Genomic DNA, 19,561 nt, shown 5'->3' on the forward strand with positions numbered 1-19,561 from the left:
AGCAGGTCCAAGGAGGTGATCCTCCCCCTCTATGCGACACTGGTCAGGCTGCAGCTGGAGTACTGTGTTCAGTTCTGGGCGCCACACTTAAGGAGGGATGTGGACAGCATTGAGAGGGTCCAGAGGAGGGCCACCCACATGACCTGGGGACAGAAGGGCAGACCCTATGAAGAGAGGCTACGGGACCTTAACCTGTTCAGCCTTCGGAAGAGAAGGCTGAGGGGGGACCCGGTGGCCATCTATAAACTCACCAGGGGGGACCAGCAGGGTTTGGGAGAGTCCCTGTTCCCCCTAGTTACTCTGGGGTAACAAAGAATAACGGCCACAAATTGTTAGAGAGTAGGTTTAGACTAGACATCCGAAGGCACTACTTCACAGTCAGGGCAGCTAGAATCTGGAACCAACTTCCAAGGGAAGTGGTGATGGCTCCTACCCTTGGAGTCTTTAAGAGGAGGCTTAATGTCTACCTGGCTGGGGCCATTTGAGCCTGGTTTTCTCTCCTGCCCAGGGCAGGGGGTCAGACTTGATGATCTACAAGGTCCTTTCTGACCATATTTCTATGAATCTATGAATCTATGAACTAAAAATTTTGAAGAGTTGTCTTTTAGTCCCCCTTAATATTATTTGGTTTTATTCTTTTTACGTGGCCTTTTTTCTTTTTGGAGCGATAACTCATGCCAGGCTTGGCCCAAAAGAGACACATTTTAATACTCCCTTCCATCACTTGTATGAAAATGTGGTCCCAGTGAAGACAATAGCAAATGCTATTTTGTTCAAAGGTACAAGGATTTTACCCAAAGTCTGTCTTACCTGCTTCCTCTGTCACAGAGATTTAAAGCTTCAGTGCCTTCCTCAGCCTATCCACACAATAATGTATTGTTTTCCTTAATGAAAAAGAACTAGTCAAATTGATCTGCTTGAGGGATAAAGAAGAATAGTATCATTTTTGTAACTAATGAAAATTCACAAACAGGTTACATTTTGCATGTGGAGCATCAAATCTTGACTGTGAATTGTTAACTACATTAATGGAATGAAAGAATTTAAAACTCTGAAATTGAAAGAATAAGAGGATGATTTAAAAAATGGCAATCTGGTCATGTGAATTCTACAGGGATAAAAAGAAAGGGAGCATTTTACCCATTCGGCGGTAGTAATATTTGTGGGACCCAACCTAGACTAGCAAAATCATGGCAGCTTGGTCAGAAAAAGCAGTGCAGAATAAACCTGCTTGAGATGCCACAAAACCACTGAAGCTCATCTGTGTAATTTGGCCTTTTACATTTTGAGCTGCAAAGATTCGTAGGCATGCAAATTTAGGTATCCATGCTTGAGAACTGTTAGGAACCTAATTTCTCCTTTAGCCTTGCCAAGAAGGCTCAATCTTTTTAAGTGTACTCTTATTTATTTATTCATATGTAATATAGCAACCGAAAGACAGAACAAGCTATAACAACCTATAAGCAGCATTACAGGATAGGGCTAGAGTGGGTGATGGCAACCTTCCCACGGTCCTCTGCTAAGTGTATTATATTTTAATACACAAACAAATACTATCAACCAGGAGTCAGAATGTCTGTTTACACCTCCCAGACGCCTACAGTTGATGGATGATGAGAAGCACGCTCTGAATGTGCCTAACTTTCAAGAGTCAAGGCAGCAGGCCCTAGTTACGTGAGCTAGCTGTCCCCAGTTGCCTATGTGGGCATGGCTCCTTGCTCCTAAATAGCAACTCTTTCAATACCCAGAAGGCAGCTCTGGAGCCCACCTTACACTGTTGGTATGTGTTGGGAGGCAAAAAAGTAAAAATGTTGCTGGATACAGGGTACTACTCTGCCTGGCTGAAGGACCAGGGACCACACCTGCCCCTGAGCTCACACCCTTGCTCTTCTGAGCTCAAGACACAGGCTGGAAGCTCTGACTAAGTCATGGGCCCAGAATCTTGTATTTGGCATGGCAGGAAAGAACCGTGAGGGGTTTTAGAATGCCACACCAAGCCCTGCATCTTTGCACTCTGGAGCCGTGGCACTGGTCAGGTGAGCTCTGGGCCTCACCTGAACTTGTCGGAGGGTCAAAAACTTTGTTGCCTGTAGGGGGCTGTTCTGGGTGGCTGAAGGACCAGGGACCACACCTAGACTTGAACTCATAATTTTCCATTTCTTTTCTTATCACATGGGCCTCAGAGCCACAGAACAGGAGTGGGTACTTTGCTGTGTAAAGCCTGAGTGCCTAACCCACTATCAATCCCATAGCCCTCACCCCTTGCACCTCTGCATGGAAGAAGGGGAATTAAAAAAAAACAAACAAGTGCCCTGTGAAAGGGCCCTGTGCCCAGGCAGAAAAGGCCAGAGGCAGCCATAAACTCCCCTTCTTTTCCGGCCAGCCTCATGCTCAGCAGGAACATATTACGCAAGCCTGCAGAGGGGTGGCTTATGCAATAGGGCCTGAATGGTCTTGGCCTACCCAAAATGAGAGAGAGAGGGAAAAAAAAGAAGTTTGGCTAGGCTGAGACCCCCTTCCTCAGAGATACTGCCAGGGCTCTGACTGAGGCATAGGTCCAGAATTTGAGGCTTAGTGTGGCATGCGTCTTTGCATGCTGGAGCCTTGGCATTAATCAGAATAAAAGCTTTTCTCTCTATCCTTGGGTAGCTGACTTCTTGTTCCTAGTTTCCTAGTTCTTGTTTCTTGCCTGCTGCTTTCTTGTTTTGAACTCTATCCTGGCCCCTTCTGCTGTGGACCTGTAGGCTCCAAGCCCTGCACTCTGCCTTCCTATTCCTGATTTCAGCCAAGGCACGTCTTCTCACAGAAACTTCTTTATTTTGGTGATCACTCATGTCTGGTTCCTTACAGCTACAGCTGCCTGTTCTAGACCCCCTGGCTAGTGATTTAGATCTGGATCCCAGTTTACTTATGGTTCTACACAGTGGGTATGTCTACACATGCACTTTAATGCACAGTAGCCTATTTTGCTGTGCATTAACGTGCCACTAAAAAAAACTATGATTGCACTAGTGCACAGTAGAATAGGCTACTGCACATTAAGTATCACTGTGGCAGGGCACTGTTGGTGCCTGCCACTTTAAAACTGGATCCAAGCAGCCAGCAGGTGCTTGATTGTGGTGGCCATTTTAGATCTCTGGCCAGCCATATAAACAAATCAGTTTCCTGCTGGCAAGGCAGGCAGTAACATCATCTGGCTGCAAGGCTCCATAACATCCTGGAGGTAAGGGAGGAGCTGTAGAGGATGGCTAGGAGGCTCCTGATCCTGGACATGACCTAAAACTGCACTGCTAGGAGTGAGTGGCCTGGTGGGGCAGTCAGTGGTGTGGGAGCCCCCCGGAAATGCCAGGCCAATTATCACCCCAGTGAAAGCTGGGTAGGGGTGCCTTAACCCTAGGCCTCACCTTTGGGTGGGTTAAGTAACACCAGAGGTAGTTGGGGGCCAGGCATGGCTGAGGCCACCTGAGCCCTGTGTGGAGTGCAAGACCCCAAGAGACCCTGAGGAGGGAGAGTGGGGCTAGGCATGGCTATGGCCACCTGAGCCCACCGGGGAGCGGAGCCCCATGGTCCCAAGAGAGGGGGTGGTGTGGAGCCCCAAGTGAGGGGGGCAGAGATGAGTAGCCCTGAGTGAGGTGGGGCAGAGATGAATAGCCCCCAGGGAACGTGGTGGTGTGGAGCCCCGAGGGAGGGGATAAGGATGCTCTGGTGAAAGGTGGCCCCAGAAAGGGGTGGAGATGAAGAGCCCCAGTGCAGGGGGAAGGAAAACCAGAGGGCAGAGAGCCCAGTATATTTATATATAGAGAGTTGCCCCTAGAAGGAGCTAGAGCAAGCTTAGACTTGGTTGGGTAATTGGCTGGCCACTACCCTGGTGAGGATCATGGGAGAGGCCCAAAAGCTGATACATCTGCCACCCAAGGGATGGACTAGCAAAGCCTATGGCCTAAGGGTCTGGCTTCAAGAGGGAGCAAGGCAGGATGAGTTGTTGATGTATGAAAGAGACCCTGTGAGAGAGGGTGGAATATGAGAGGCCCTAGTGAGAGGAGGGCAGTACGAGTGTGTGTGTGACTGAGGCCTGACGACATGGCCTAAGCTTGGTCTGGCTGTAGGCCAGGAGCACTGTAACATCTGGATGCCATCTGCGAGGCATGGGCTGTGGTGTAGGGGAGGTTCAGAGCTGCAGATAACACCCCCTGGCCTCAGGCATAAAATGGGCAGCCTCCTGCCTTAATTAACAACTATTAATTAATTAAGAACAAGGCATGGCAGGTGAGTCAGGTGGGTGGCGTGCCCAACGGCAAGTGAGGAATCTAGCACTGTGGCTAGGTGGGGAGCCCCACTTTGTCACAATCACTTTGTTACATTGCAGTTGTAACAGCCAGAGGTTTCCTTGCTGGGGAGTTGTGGGGAATGAAGGCCAACAACTACTCTGGGTTACAGGAAAGTGGGTGCAGAGCTCAGCAGCGCTGTGCACAGGGCTGGGCAGTGGGCTAACAGAATGGTAGCACAGTAACTTCTACCACACATGCTGTGTTCTGCGCTGGAGGAGGAAGTGAGTATGTCTGTGTGCACATGTCTGTACATTTGTGTGCTTCCACACCCCTAATTTTGCACAATCCTGAAAATTTAAATCAATAAAAATGCAAACAAATGAGTAAAAATAAAAATTGATATTATCCATCCAAATTATTAAAAAATAAAAATGGAATTCTGCCAAGCCTACCCATAACTTTTGCATTCTTGTGAGCACAGTGGCTCAGCTTTAACTGAAAAGATGAAGAATTACCTCTTCTGTCACTTCCCCATCCAGACTATTCAATAGCCTGCTAGCTAGGACAGTCTCCTGCACTATGAGATGTGGTATGCCAACCCTGCAGCCCCAGGAACTGGCACAAGAAACAAAGGGTTTGGGGTTCCCATTTTTATACAGAAAATCATAGTCACAAGCCAACAGGCCTAAGTGAGGGAACAGGTAAAAATTGCACTGGTAAAAATTACCACATCAGCAGTGTGGTAACATACCCTCAGAACCTTAATTTCTCCCAGATGGTTCTGAAGGTGTCCCCAAACAAGCCTGTAGTCCTAGAGCCCTTAAACAGTTGCCCCTAAGTCTCAGTCCAGCTCCTTCAGTCCACATAGTCCTGGCTAGGACAGTAGGATCTCCAGCTCCAATCCACTGTGCACTCATCTTGTGTAGGGCTGACCAGGTTCCATGTACACGCTGGTCTCCTTACTCTATCCTCCAGCTTTCTGCCTTCCTTGCTTCCTTTTCCTTTTCCTCCTGTCCCCTAGCCCCTGGGGTTTTCTGAGAGTCATGGTCCATAGTCTAAATTAACCATCATCAGAGCTGTGAAGACTGCCCTCTGGTCCCATCTGCAGTTACACACATTCCATTTACATTACAGTAGTTTTATATCCTCTCATGCTGAGGCAGGGCTATAATGATGCTCTCCAACTTCCAGGGTGAATGTTTGAATATTTAGGCTGTTAAATAAAAGACTGATAGTCACCCCTCATCTCCCTTCTGCCAGCACCCTGGAAGAGGACTCAAAATACAGGATTCTAAGTGGCTGGAGGCAGCTAAGTCTCAGTCCTGAGTAATGAGACTTACCTCTGGAAAATGGCAGGATTTTGGACATACCTATATTTCCCATTGACTGGCCCTAGGCCAACTTTCACCTAGTATTTAAGGTGGCGTTAAAAAGTAACCCTATTCCATCCAAGTAATAGCTGCAGTTTTGGGTGACACGAAGAACTCATCTAGTCTATACAGAAAGCCAAGCCTGACCTTCTGATTTCCACACAGGGCTATAACTGACATCAGTAAGAGCTTTACACAAAAGTCCTAAGGCAGAATTTGCCATGCTTGCTAAAGGGATCATTTGGCATGAAAAGAGCTATAGAAATATAAGTTATAGCTACCATTGGACTTTTGTCTAAGGTTAAAAACAAGAGCATTTAGAAAAGGAATCATATCATAATAATACACATGCAATATAAAAAATATTTTAAAGCAATTGATCTTAATTCAAACAGTTAGTCTATAATGTTGCAGAGGACAGCATGCTATAGAATTTAAATGGTACCAATCTGTTTACTGACAAAGCAATGCATTATTATATGAGGACAGTAATGGGAGACTAATGACCTGAATTTAGAAAACATCTTGTTAATTCTTCCTGTTTTTGTTTCCTATAAGGTCATAAAATATGCATCAGTGTTGAAGAGAAGGCCATAGAACCATATTCTCTTTCATTTTGGGCACTTACACATGTGCTCCAATGCGTTGTGGTGAGAATGTATTGGAGCAGACTTGACAAATTGAGTCTGCTGAAGCATTTGAATCAGAAGGCCACAATTTGCTGCAGAATCTTATCTATTCAGCGTCCCTGTGTTTCAAAATGGTGGTGGGGGGTGCTTTAACTAAAGATTGTTAAACAAGCTTTAGTTAAAGTGCCCCCCCCCCCCCCCATTTTGAAATGCAGGATGCTGGATACATGAGAGGCTATGGGTGATTTAATTAGAGTGCCTCTTGAGAGCTGCTCTAATTAAAACACCCCACCCCAGCCCCACGCCAGAGCATGTATATAGGTACTGTTTCTTTCCCCCGCCCCGCCTAATAGGTAAAACTCCCCAGTTAATTCTGTATTTTCACTCTGAATGCAGGCTTGGTATCTATAGGTTTTTATATTGTTCTTGTTGCTATGGTGTAATGAGACTATTATAATCCGAACACTGTTGATTCAGTAATAAAGTATACTTTATGTAAAATTTTTACAGATGTTATGAGGCTAAACTGATTATCCTCCCTCCCCACCTCTGAGTATTAGATTTCAACCACAGGTATTTTTCTCCAAAATCATCACTTAAATTACCTCATGTCATTTGATTATTGATGAATCAGCATTACAACATTAAAACAGAGATATGAAAGTGAGGAGTTGCTCTGACTCTAAAACCAAGCTTCATATGGAGTAAGAGCGCATTCTGTTTAAAACCCAGGCATGTGGACAGCAATTTCTGCCCTGGTAGTGAGTTATCCATACAAAAGCTCTGTAGTTATTTATTCTAAAGGCAAAAGTCTTGTGACAGGCTTACAGAGCTATAGATATTGCACCATTAGGTCCCCTCAGAATGCATCTAATTGCTTTCTGTGAGAGAGAGAGAATCAACACAGTGCAATTAAGGGACATGCTGTCCTTCATTGTATGCATTCACCAAAGTAAAAGGGCTTGAATGTCATTCCCACAGAGGTTCCTTTACACCAGTTTGGCAGTGTAAGGATACCCTTTTACACTGCCATAGCTGTGAAAAGAGACATTATTGCAAAAGAGACTCAGTCCCCAAATCTTCACCTCCCTGTCTGGAATTGTGAAAAAAAAAAAGATCTTGATCTGCTTTCTGCTTGCCTGATTTGGACAGTGTGTGCGATTCTGCTTCCAGAAAGGGACAAGTCTTCCATGAGTTAATCTCTTGTGTGATGTGCCATCATCCAGAACAGTAGCTCTTGACTGGCTTGAGTATCAGGCTGTACTCCTCTGTGAAGTAGGCTTTGTGCTTCATGGCATCGAATAATAGCTATGTGAAAAGTCAAGAACCGAGCCTGTAAAAGGAAAAAAGCAGTAGCTGTTTATGTACTCTTAGTATTGATATCAGTCTCAAATCAGCAGTAATTCCCATTAGACTAGAACCAATTTTCTTTCATTACTTTTGGAAAAAGTATTGGTTTGAAAGCTTGATGATTTCAAGGTCAAATGTAACCTTAGGCAACATTAAGTAATTTCCCCTTGTGCTATAAGGAAAGGTCAACATCTAATGTTTTACGAACATGATCATAATATATTATGCTCTATAAGGAATTGCAGTCTGCTTTTAGTACTGCTTAAGGGAACCACTAGATATTAAGACTGGCTTTCTGTAGTTTTTCTCATATTTTACAGTGGTTTGGGCAGTGACCTTTTAAATATGTATCAACAATAATTTTCCAGGCAGTATGAGAAAATCTTGCTGCAGGGACAAAGATCTCTTAGCAAATTTGAAGACTCAATGATTGTTTTCTGTTGTGGTTTTGCTTACTATTGTCCAGTAGATTTATTTCTAACCATTAACTAGGAGCGCTTTGGTCACATGGTTACTTGATCAAGGACAAAGCACTATAAAACACTAAAGAATGATTTTGACATTGTGTCACCGCTGATTTGCTTTGAATGGGGGTAGGTTACGTATACATGAACAACAACTGAGAGCCTGCCTATAAGCAGAAGTTGCACCAATTTAACTTAATCATGCTTACTGATAATGTCTCCTTTCTGGGAATTCTTGAATTGATTTAATCCTGATTTATATTGATTTCTCTAGTACCTGTAGACTAAGGGTGTTGTTAGATATTACCTTTCCCACGTGTTAAATGCTCTCAAGATGGGAGTGTCCATGAATTAAGGCAGGAAAAGAGGAGCTAAGTGTTCTCTGAGCATCTCAGAATTATACTTCCTTAAGCAAGGACTATCTTTAGCTGATATTAGGCAGTTGGTGTTGCAGTAACTTGTGTCTGCTTCACAGGGCCAGTGACAGCAATTTGCAGTCTCTCAGTATCCCAGGATACACTGCTTCCAGCTCCCCCCAGCATACATGCATCATGGGCAATATGTCACCCAGAGCTCTGCTGCGCTGGACTGACAGAGGCAGGGAGAGCTGGGCAGCCACAGGGCAGACTTGGTACCTCTATAGCCATGCTTGGGTTCACCAGCCCTCTAGTGGCAAGTCATAACTGTACAGCTTAGAGAGAGTATTAACCCTTGATCTGTGACTTCTTACAGCACATGCTAACTTTAACACTGCCTAGCATTCCTTAGAGTTAGTACATACAAATTGCAACATGAAACAACACCCTGAAACATATATAATGCTGGTATAAGCTGACATCAGTGATTTATATGGATCTTAATGTCCATAACAGAAATTGTCACCAGCTTATCTAAGTTGATTTAAAATCACATTCTTAGTTAAACTGAAGTATAATCGATGCCTAAGAAATTATTCTAGTCTGAGAGATTAGGCACGAAATAAATAGTACCTGTACATTCAACAGTTTCACAGAACATAATTGTACCATATTTCTCTTAGATCTGGCTCTACATTTAAAGCTGAAGAGTACTTGTGAGGCTATCTGTAATACTGCTATCTAGTAACTCCCAGTAATATTTTAGTATATCTTTCAGTTCAAATGAAGCTTTAGTAGCTCTTTATGTAAGATTAAGGAAGCAGGGAGAATGATTTTAAGCTTAAGGTTAAAATTTCAAAACCACAATAACCAAAACTGAAAATCTACAATCCTATCCTAGGATTTAATTAGGCAGCTGTGTAGAACTCTCACTCCCCTTTAATTTAGACTTAAGGCTACAATAATAGCACATATTAATGTTGCCCCTGCAGTTCTAAAACTTTTTACTATTTTGGACCCATTTTGTAAATTCATATATCTGGAGGACAGAAGGCCCACAAAACTGCCAGTTTCATGTCACTGGGAATCTATTATAGAGGTGGCCTGAGACTCCAAACTGTGTACAGGCCAGTATTTGTAGGTTCTCTGTTTCCAGATCAATAGATCCAGTGGCTTTTATTGTGCACTGCACACCACTTCTGCCATGGCAACATTAATCCCTCTGGAGCTACTGGCTGTGTTTCTCTCCATCTGCATACTGGCAGTTGTGGAGGTAAACCACTAGGTTTAAGGTTTCTTGAGAGTCATTAACTCCTGTTGTGGGTGTCAGTGGGTTCATGTACATCAGGGCTTGAATTACACTCTGACTCCTGGGGAGGTCTGCAGTGGTGGCAGCTGGAAGGCTGCCACCCGAGCTGCTTAAAAAGATGTGGGATGGGCAGGAAGCTCTCATCTCTTATGGGAGGGCTCGACTCCCCCCGTCCCCCCCCCCCCCGCCATATTTCAAACCCTGATCTACACATGCCCTTTACTGTGGAGTAGACTAATTAGCTTCCAGTCATGCCACCCAAAAGTGCAGCTATTACTTGGATGGAATACGATTACAAATTAGCAGGAATCCTGGTTTTCTTTCTTAAAAAATGCAAAATTCTCTGATTAAAAACCCCCAATCCATGTTTTTCTGCCATTATAATGAAACACCACTATATATATATAGGTGTCAGTTGAACACAATGTTTTACTGATATATTTACAATTTTAAAGCAGTTTGGAAGCCTGTCAGTGCCTCAATCATTAGAATAAAAGAAATTCTAAATACTTCTATATTTTGGCATTTGATTTTGGTTTTTTTATCATGGAAAGACAAATTCCCTCTGCCCCCTTTGCTCACCATGACACACGTCAACCTGCAGCTGTACTCCATTCTGCTTTGTGGCACTGAGTAACTCTGATATGATGGTGCCTTTCCCCTTCCCATGTCATTGCCCCTCACTCCTGTCCTACAGTCCACTGGCCCTGCTGGTGCCCCGCACTCCCAACCTGATGCTTCCCTGCCCACAGGCCGCAGCACATCAGTGGGTGGGGAAGAGGGGGTGTGTCGACAGGGGGTGGGTGTGTAGGAAAGAGGGATGTGTGTGTGGGGCATGGGGTGTGTGGAGACAGGCAATGCCATAAGTGATGCTTCAGTGAGGCATGGGGGGCACATGCCTCCCCAGATGCAAACATTGGACCTTGGGCACCAGAGACCCAAGGTACATCACTGTCATCTTGTCATCTACTTGCAAAGAGAGTGTGGAGAGTCAATGGCCAGCTTGGGAGCTTTGGGAAGATGAAGAGACTGTAAAGGGCACTGATGAGCACCTTTGGGGGTACTTTGGGCTTTGAGGCTGGACTAGGAACTGAGGAATGGCTTCACCCTTTGAAGGGGGGCTGAGAACCTCTGTCTGGGTGGCCTTTGCCCAAATAAGTGCCTTTACTTTGCTTTGCTGCTTGGAACTTTGAGTTGTTCTTGTTCTCCCCAACAAGAGGCAAAGTCCCTCTTTCATAAGTAGAACTGGATGCTGGCTGTTTGAGTGAGGAATATGGAGTACCAGGGAAGGTGAGAGACAGAAAGGATGGGTCTCAAAGTGGAAAGCATCCTGATCCAGAAGCTATGCATGGCATGGCTTTGGGGAACACTCTCAGAGACCAGACAGGCCTTAGCAGTCCTGAGTAAGCACTTCCCTGGAGTTGACAAAGTGCTGATATGAACAAACCTCCAATATTTTTGGATTCATGTAAAAAATGCCATGCTTGAAGCTGGAAAAGAAGTATGGTGCTTATGCTAATACCTTATTGGGACATAACCAGTTTGTATACTGCCCTATATGGGACAGTTCATGAAGTAACACAGATCTTGTCTGCCAAAGCAGAGACCCATCTATGTCTCCATAATATTTTTTTTCTAAATCACTACTAAAGAGGAAACAATATGTTAATTAATTTAATGGATAGTAGAGATAAGTTATTTTTAATTCCAGTGTTGGCATCTAGCATTCCAAGACCATATGATAGGAACAAACTATGAAGTTGAGATCCCCTTCCAGAGTTGTAGGACGACTCTTAAAGATGTTGAGCTCATAATAATTTTTATTGACATGCTGTTTTACAAATGGGTCTAAAACTAATTTTTCTCTGCTTTTTACAGCATTCCATCTTGCTCACGTTACAGTTCTGTGTTACAAGATAAAGGTGACACTTCCCTGAATGAGCAGTTTAATTGACGTAGTTTCTCTCATGGCTTCTTAGGGATGTGATGCTCTTGTTGTATACTCCATAACCAGATATCCATTCTAAATCATCGTGTCCATTTAATCAACATTTTTCATATGGGTTATCTTTATGCAATGAAGTACACAGACCCTTGAGTCATATACCTACTGTAGCAAAACTGATTAAACATATCAGTCATGGGATTTTGATTCTGGTGATAAACAAAAAAAAAGATCACATCCAGCAGTGGCAACATTGTCCCATTTGGGGTTAATTGTTATTTGAAGCAATTGTCTTTTTTTATTTGTTTTTTTTAATGCTGATTACAGTTTGGCTGCTTGTGTTTCCAGGCCTTGCATCTATCTTGTAACGGATCCTTTTTATGAGTCCCTATTCTCTCATTAATTTTCTGGAAATAATTTTATTTGGACCTCTCAACCACAATGATGAATGAAGGGGGGACTGAATCCTCACGGACATATCCCCCAAACAGGTTGCATATTTGCCATTGTCTTTCATTATTTTCTTCTTTTCTCTTGCATGAAGAAAGATTTCAGGTAAGTGTCCCATATCTTTAAAAAAAAATTTTATACCAATCACTGATGCACAACACGGACAGAATGCTGACTAACTTTTTTCATAGTGTCACACATTCGCTTTGGTCACAAAAGACAACTTTTATTTTTTTAATTTCATTCAGGTTATTTTTTTTTCTAGCGCCATTGAGAACGTAATTAGCATGGATCCATCATTTAGCATGGATCCATCCATTAGCATGGATTCTTTTTTTAATTTTAATATTGTGTTAATTTCTCTCATACTGGAAATAATGACCCTCTGTTTTCCTGTTAGCATAGAATACTCTGACTTATAAAAGACTCTGGGGAACCACAACATTTGCATGTTATAGCAAGCTGGTGTTTATACCATGTTTCAATAGGTCTGCAGCTATTACTCCAAAATTTCAATTATAGCAAAGGTGCCCTGTATCAGGAGCACATTTATGTTTCATTCCTATTCAGGTTGAAAATGAACACTTATTGTCTTGTCGTTTTGTACAAACTGGTGGAAAAATGAGACTGCCTCAATGAGATTTCTTTGTAAAGTGCTGGAAATAAGTACATGTAAATGTATAATGAAACTGTTTTCACTTTTTCAGCAATTTAACCTGAAGTAGTTATATGGTTATTTTTTATTTAGTTGGGTTATAAAATATTTATATAAAAATACTCACTAAGAAGCAAGATTTCATTCAAGGGACAGTTGGCAGTAATGGGTAAGTTGCACATTAAAAATAGATCAGAACACAATACTCATTATATAAATGCTAACGAAAAAGTAAGAACAGTTAGGATATCATTTAAAAAAAAAACACACACACACCTGCAGCAAGTACCCGTGAAGCGTACAGTAAGTTAAGTTTGTTATTTTTTCACAGCTGCTCATCTGTTATGCCATTCCCCACTGTAAGGAGGAGAATGTTGTTAATTCACTTCAGTCATAATTGACAAACATAATCTTCTGTACCTTTTTCTCTTGATTTTTTTTCTCAGTTATAGGTTGTCTATTTTTCTGTTACTCATTCCACTATTATGTATTTTTGTCATCTTTACAAAAAACTGTAATAAAGGCTTCCATTGTGCTGGGTGTCAGTATAGATAAGTTAAGTCCTTGATCCAGTGAGTTTACAATCTGAATCCCTGATTTTGGAAAGGCTCAGGTACACACACACACACACACACACACACACACACACACACACACACACACACACACACACTATCTTCAAGCATGTATGTATTCCCACAGCAAGGACCGTTCACATGTTGAAAGTTAAGCTAGCATGTAAATATAGGTTTGAGAACATAGCAGGACAACTGAACATATAAAAATGATAAGGGGTGTGGAGGGGACAATAAAAACTAAAAAGATGAAAGCAGATGTAGATAAAAAAAAAAGAAGCAACAGCTTCCTGTTTACCTAGCCAATACTAGGGCTGTGCAAAGCTTTGGGTGCTGATTTGATTTGGAGCAGATCTGGCCCGATTCAGTGGCCGAATCTCCAAATTTGAATTGAATCAGGGAACCAATAAAAAGGTCTGAAACAATTTAAAGCTCTCAAATGTTTGGAAAAGATTCAGAGAGCTTCGATGATTAGGACAGTCCTTGGTGGCTGCAGCAGAGAGCTGGAGCTGGACTCAAAACTGGTAAGCAGGGGGCGGGGAAGGAAGGGCTGGAGGAGGGGGGAGAGGACCATGGGGGACCCCTGCCAGGCCCCATCCCCTGCCTACTCCCCCAGCTCCCCCCACCATGGCTGCCCTGCTTGCCCCAGCTCCTGGTGCTTTTAAAAAAAGTCCCAACGCACTGGGTGCTGCCTGGTGGGGGGGGGGGGGTGATCCCTGCTGCTCCCCGCACTGCATGGGGGGCTCTGCATGAGCCCCCCGACCCCCTCACCACTGTCCCAGCCCCATCCATGGCTGGGGTTTCTTTTCAAAGTGCATCCAAATCTCTGAATCAGATTCGGGTGTGTCAATTCGTGACAGTGATTCAAATCACTGTCCCCTGAATCAGCCAAATCCAAATCTGAAGTGAATACTAGCCACTTTGCACAGGCTAGTCAATACCAGTGAACATTACCCTGTTGTTCCATGTTCTGCAGAAGATACCCATTGATCCTGGGTCTAAAAAAACCACTGTCTTTATTTTGAATACACTCAATGAGCCAGGGCCTGATTATCTCCTTATCCTAGCTGGCTACTGTGTTATACAATCAATCATGATTCACTCAGGGACCAGCTCAATACACAGTAGCTAGCTAGGATAAGAAGTTAATGAGCAAGGATTAACAGCTATGAAACCACAGACTAAGGAGAGGAAAGAATCAATACAGAGCCGGGAACTGCTTCTGCCCCAAGACAGACACAGTCAGTTGCACAAACACCCATGTCATGTCAGCAGCTAGGGGTGCAGGGCCCCAGAATCCCTCTTCACTTATCTCCTTAACAGCTGGCAGGCTTTGTGGCCTCAGCACGGCCTAGCAGCCAGGACTGCAGTAGTTTCCTCCCCCATGCCCCAAGACAGACACAGGCAAAACTCATGTCATGGGTGCTTGTGGGACTGTCAGCAACTAGAGGTGCAGGTCCCCAGAACCCAGAACCCCGGCACTTATCTCCTTGACAGCTTGCAGGCTTTGTGGCCTTATCAGGGGCTAGCAGGCCTGCAGCTTTCACCCTGCTGTGCCTTAACACACACAGTGTCACCCATGTCATGAGTTTGCTTGTCTGCAGCTTGAGGTACAGTTTTCCCCAACCCCCTGCACCTATCTCCTTGAAACTTGGCAGGCTTCATGGCCTCAGCAGGGTCTAGCAAGCCTGCAGTTTTGACCCCACTATGGCTTAAAACGTACACGTGACACAAGCTTTGCTTTCAAAAATCTAGGGTGCAGTTTCCCCAATACTCCTACACCTATCTTCTTGACACTTGGCAGGCTTCATGCCCTCAGAAAGGGCTACCATTTCTGCAAATTTAATCCAAATCAAGCTATAAATGACAAAGTTATAAGCTGTTTTGTCCTTCCCCATTATATCTTATGGGTGAAACGTCAAAACAGTTTTGCTGTTCCGACCCTGTTTCAGCAGCACAGAACAGAACAGCTGTTTCAAATTGAAACACAATTTGAAATGAAATGCTGTTCTGTTGAAACATCAAAACGCAGGTCAAAACAGAATGCTGCTGTTTCACACAGCCCTAGTAGTCACCCCAAATTTCTGCATCTATTGATATATGTCACATATAGTTAGGTCTATGAGGTAAACTTGCCAAGACTGCTGCACTGCTCAAGTCACCACTGCCACGTTCTCTTTTACTACTGTGCATTAGTGCAACTACTGCACCTTTATTTAGTACTTCATATTAGGGGTACTAAATTTAATGTGCAGTAGCAAAGGCACATTCATTAATGCGTAGATGCACCCATGCTTTATTGTGCCATTGTTAAGGCACATTAAGTTTAGTACCTGTAATAACAGGTAATAACTTAATGAACAGTAACCAGTGCTACTGTGCAGTAGCACCAGTGCATGGTCTTTTAGTGACAGTAATACACAATAGAGTTATTCTACTCTGCGTTAGCTTATTCGTACCACTTTTGCTGTGACATGCTAATGTGTAGTAGAATTAGTTTACTGCACATTTAGCATCTCATGTACACATGCCCAGTGTCTCCTAAATGGGAAACAGTGTAACCACATCTGTGTGATGCTTCATATTGGCTAACTAGCAGTGTTGTGTGCATCAAAGCTAACTAGGTGTCCTGTGGTGTCATGCAGACACTGCCTCTAATTTGAAAAGGAGGTAGCTTGCTTGGAGCGCCATGGCATGTTTAAGGGTGCCATTGCCAAAGCATTGTAAGCTTATTGTGTAGACTTAACTACTGAGTCCTAATGAAACCATGTTCATAACATGATGATAGCATAAGGTTTCCTATAGTATAATTTGGACAAAATTGAAAACTAAACATCCAAACACAAAGAGAAGCAAGTAAAGGAGAGGCGAGGAATCCCCCTCCCCCCCATACTGGTTGAACATACTGATGGGAAACACTTGAATCCATTAGGCTTAAAAAGTAAAGCAGGCCTGATAAACTGGGTGGCTAATATAATATAGAAGTATTGCAAGCAAGAGAGCGTAGGGCACATGGTTTTAGCAAGTCACAGTCAATTTGCCATATCTTTTCCTCCTTTAATTTTTTGCTAAGAATGCAGAGGAGGATTGTTTTATTGAAGGTTTATTATTCTCCTATATATCTATGTCTATATATCTATCTTTTTTTCCAGTGACTTCATAAAATTAATTGCATGTGTTGACTCAAACAGGTCAGACAATGAAAACTGTTCTTTAAAAATAAAATTGATGGTACAAATGTCCAGTGTATTAATCATGAAGATTGCTGAACCAACAGTAGTGCTGAAATTACATATTGTGATATACATAGTCCCAGCTTCTGCTCCACTTTCAAAACAGGCAATTTGTATATGTGATAATTGTGTCTTGTGCCAAGAACTAAAGATAATTTTCTAGTTGTGTGGTGGTAATTATTTTGCATAATCCATTTTAAAAGCACATAAGACTAAATTCCTGCCTAACACAGTTGCCATTTTGCTGAATCTTTTTGCTCCCAAAGTGATTTAATTTATTAGGTATTTACAATTATGGTCATAAAGGACAAATTAAATGGGTCATTCTATTATTGTAGAGTTCTGAATGTTGGGACTTGGGTGTTTGGACCAACTTATTTTTTTCTTTGAAAATATCTGTTTTTAGAGGGGCCTCCCATGTATTCATGGGGAAATGTAAAGCAATTTTGCTCCCTAAAGCTGCTTTACCTGCTTGACTCTCTCAATTGCCTGTTGACCAAAATGAACATCAGCAGTACAGCTGTGAAAAATGTCAGGAGTCCAAACTTCCATAGTCTACAAGTAGTGTTTCTGAAAAAAAATGTTGGTCTAAAACCCATAAAATAACACTCTCAAGTCCTCATGAGCCTAACAGTTCATAGGACTAACATGGTTAAAACACATCAGCTTCTGTAGCCAATGACTCTCAAGAGAGTGCTGGGCTCACATCATATCCAGTCACCTTGACTTCCCTAGCCCAAATAACAAGTGAGTCAACTTTGGTACAAGTAGGGCTTGAATTCATGTTTCTGGACCTATAAAGGGTACCTGAACCACTTGACTACTGCACCCTATCTAAAATAATACTCTACTCCCTAAAACTTCAGTGAATTGTCGGATTTGGATCCCCACAAAATGGTTTGGTTGGCTTGATTGGGGTGCAGGAGGTGCTGCTGAATGGAAAAATTGAAAGGTGATAGATATTGTCCTACTAGCTTGATGGTGATACAGCTTTTATCTGCACCTTATGGGACATACACGTATGTCCTGAGGGTGACACACAACAATAGCAGCAGAAAGCAGGGTGTCACCAAGCGACAATGTGTGCTGGTATCTCCTGTAGCAGCATGGAGCTCAGCAGCTTGGCTGAGGTGCTGACTACTGGCTCGTTTTGTCCAGCAGAGGGAAAGAATGGGTCAGTCCTTACCCACAGGTAGACCTGGTGAAGATAAAGTATCACGTAGTGCCAAAACTGCAGTTTGTAAGTGCATGCACGCTGTGGCTTAATTGTTGGGTGGGCGGTGATGTAAAAAACCTGTGCTGGAGTTTAAACCATCACTGGAGTTTAAAAGATCTGGGAAGCCAGTCAGTGAGGGGGAAGAGAGCAGCATACCTGCATCAACTGTTCCTGATGAAATCAGGGTAAGCGAGCCAGATTGATTCATCCAACTTGTTCATAGTTTCATAGTTGGTAGGGTCGGAAGGGACCTGAGCAGATTTCATAGATTTCATAGACATTAGGGCTGGAAGGGACCTCGGAAGATCATCGAGTCCAGCCCCCCGCCCAAAGGGCAGGAAGTCAGCTGGGGTCATAGGATCCCAGCAAGATAAGCATCCAGTTTCATCTTGAAGGTGTTCAATGAAGGCGCTTGAACGACCTCCGGTGGCAGGCTGTTCCAGACCTTGGGGGCTCGGACAGTAAAGAAATTCTTCCTTATGTCCAGCCTGAAACAATCTTGTAGTAGTTTGTGATCATCATGTCTGACCCCCTGCCATGGCAGGAAAGAGTACTGGGGTCAAACAACCCTGGAAAGGTATTCATCTAACCTCCTCTTAAAGATCCCCAGGGCAGGAGCCAGCACCACTTCTCTTGGAAGTTGGTTCCAGATCCTAGCTGCCCTGGCAGTGAAGTAGCGCCTCCTGATATCTAGCCTGAATCTATCCTCTGCCAGCTTGTGACCATTATTTCTAGTCACTCCTGGTAGTGCTCGTGGGAACAGGGACTCACCCAATGCTTGCTGGTCCCCCCTACCTAGTATGTAAATGGCCACTAGATCCCCCCTCAGCCTTCTCTTGTGGAGGCTGAACAGGTTCAGGTCCCTTAGCCTCTCCTCGTAGGGTCTGCCCTGCTGCCCCCTGATCATGTGGGTGGCCCTCCTCTGGACCCTCTCAATGCTGTCCACGTTCCTCCTGAAGTGCGGCGCCCAGAACTGGACGCAGTACTCCAACTGTGGCCTGACCAGTGCTGCATAGAGGAGGAGGATCACCTTCTTGGACCTGCTTGAGATGCATCTGTGGATGCATGACAAGATGCAGTTGGCCTTCCTGACTGCGTCCCCACACTGTTGGCCCATGCTCATTTTGGCATCAATAATGATTCCAAGATCCTTTTCTGCCTCTGCACTGACAAGAAGGGAGTTCCCCAGCCTGCAGGTCTGCTGCTGGTTCTTCCTCCCCAGGTGCAGCACCTTGCACTTGTCAGTGTTGAAACCCATCCTGTTCTCATCCGCCCACCCCTATAACCTGTCTAGGTCTGAATGCAGCCTATTCCTCCCTTCTAGCATGCCCACTTCTCCCCACATCTTAGTGTTGTCTGTGAATTTGAACAGGTGCTTTTTACGGCACCGTCCAAGTCGCTGATGAAGATGTTGAACAGTGTGGGCCTGAGGACTGAGCCCTGTGGAACCCCACTGCCCACATCCCTCCAGGTCAAAAATGAACCATCCACCAACAACGCTGTGACCTGGATGGGTCTCCAACATCCAGATTGTGCAGGGCTATGGAGCTGTAAAGTCTGTGTGGGCACACTCACCCTGATACCTGAAGATGGGATAAGACATCAGGGAAGTGGTGCTCTGGTGTGGTGCCAGAGGACTGGAAAAGGGCCAATCTGGTTCCCATTTTCAAAAAAGGGAGGAAGGAGGACCCAGGAAACTATAGGCCAGTTAGTCTTACCTCGATCCTGGGTAAGCTTTTTG

Source organism: Alligator mississippiensis, chromosome 1, assembly GCF_030867095.1.
Source record: "Alligator mississippiensis isolate rAllMis1 chromosome 1, rAllMis1, whole genome shotgun sequence".
Lineage (NCBI taxonomy): Eukaryota > Metazoa > Chordata > Crocodylia > Alligatoridae > Alligator > Alligator mississippiensis.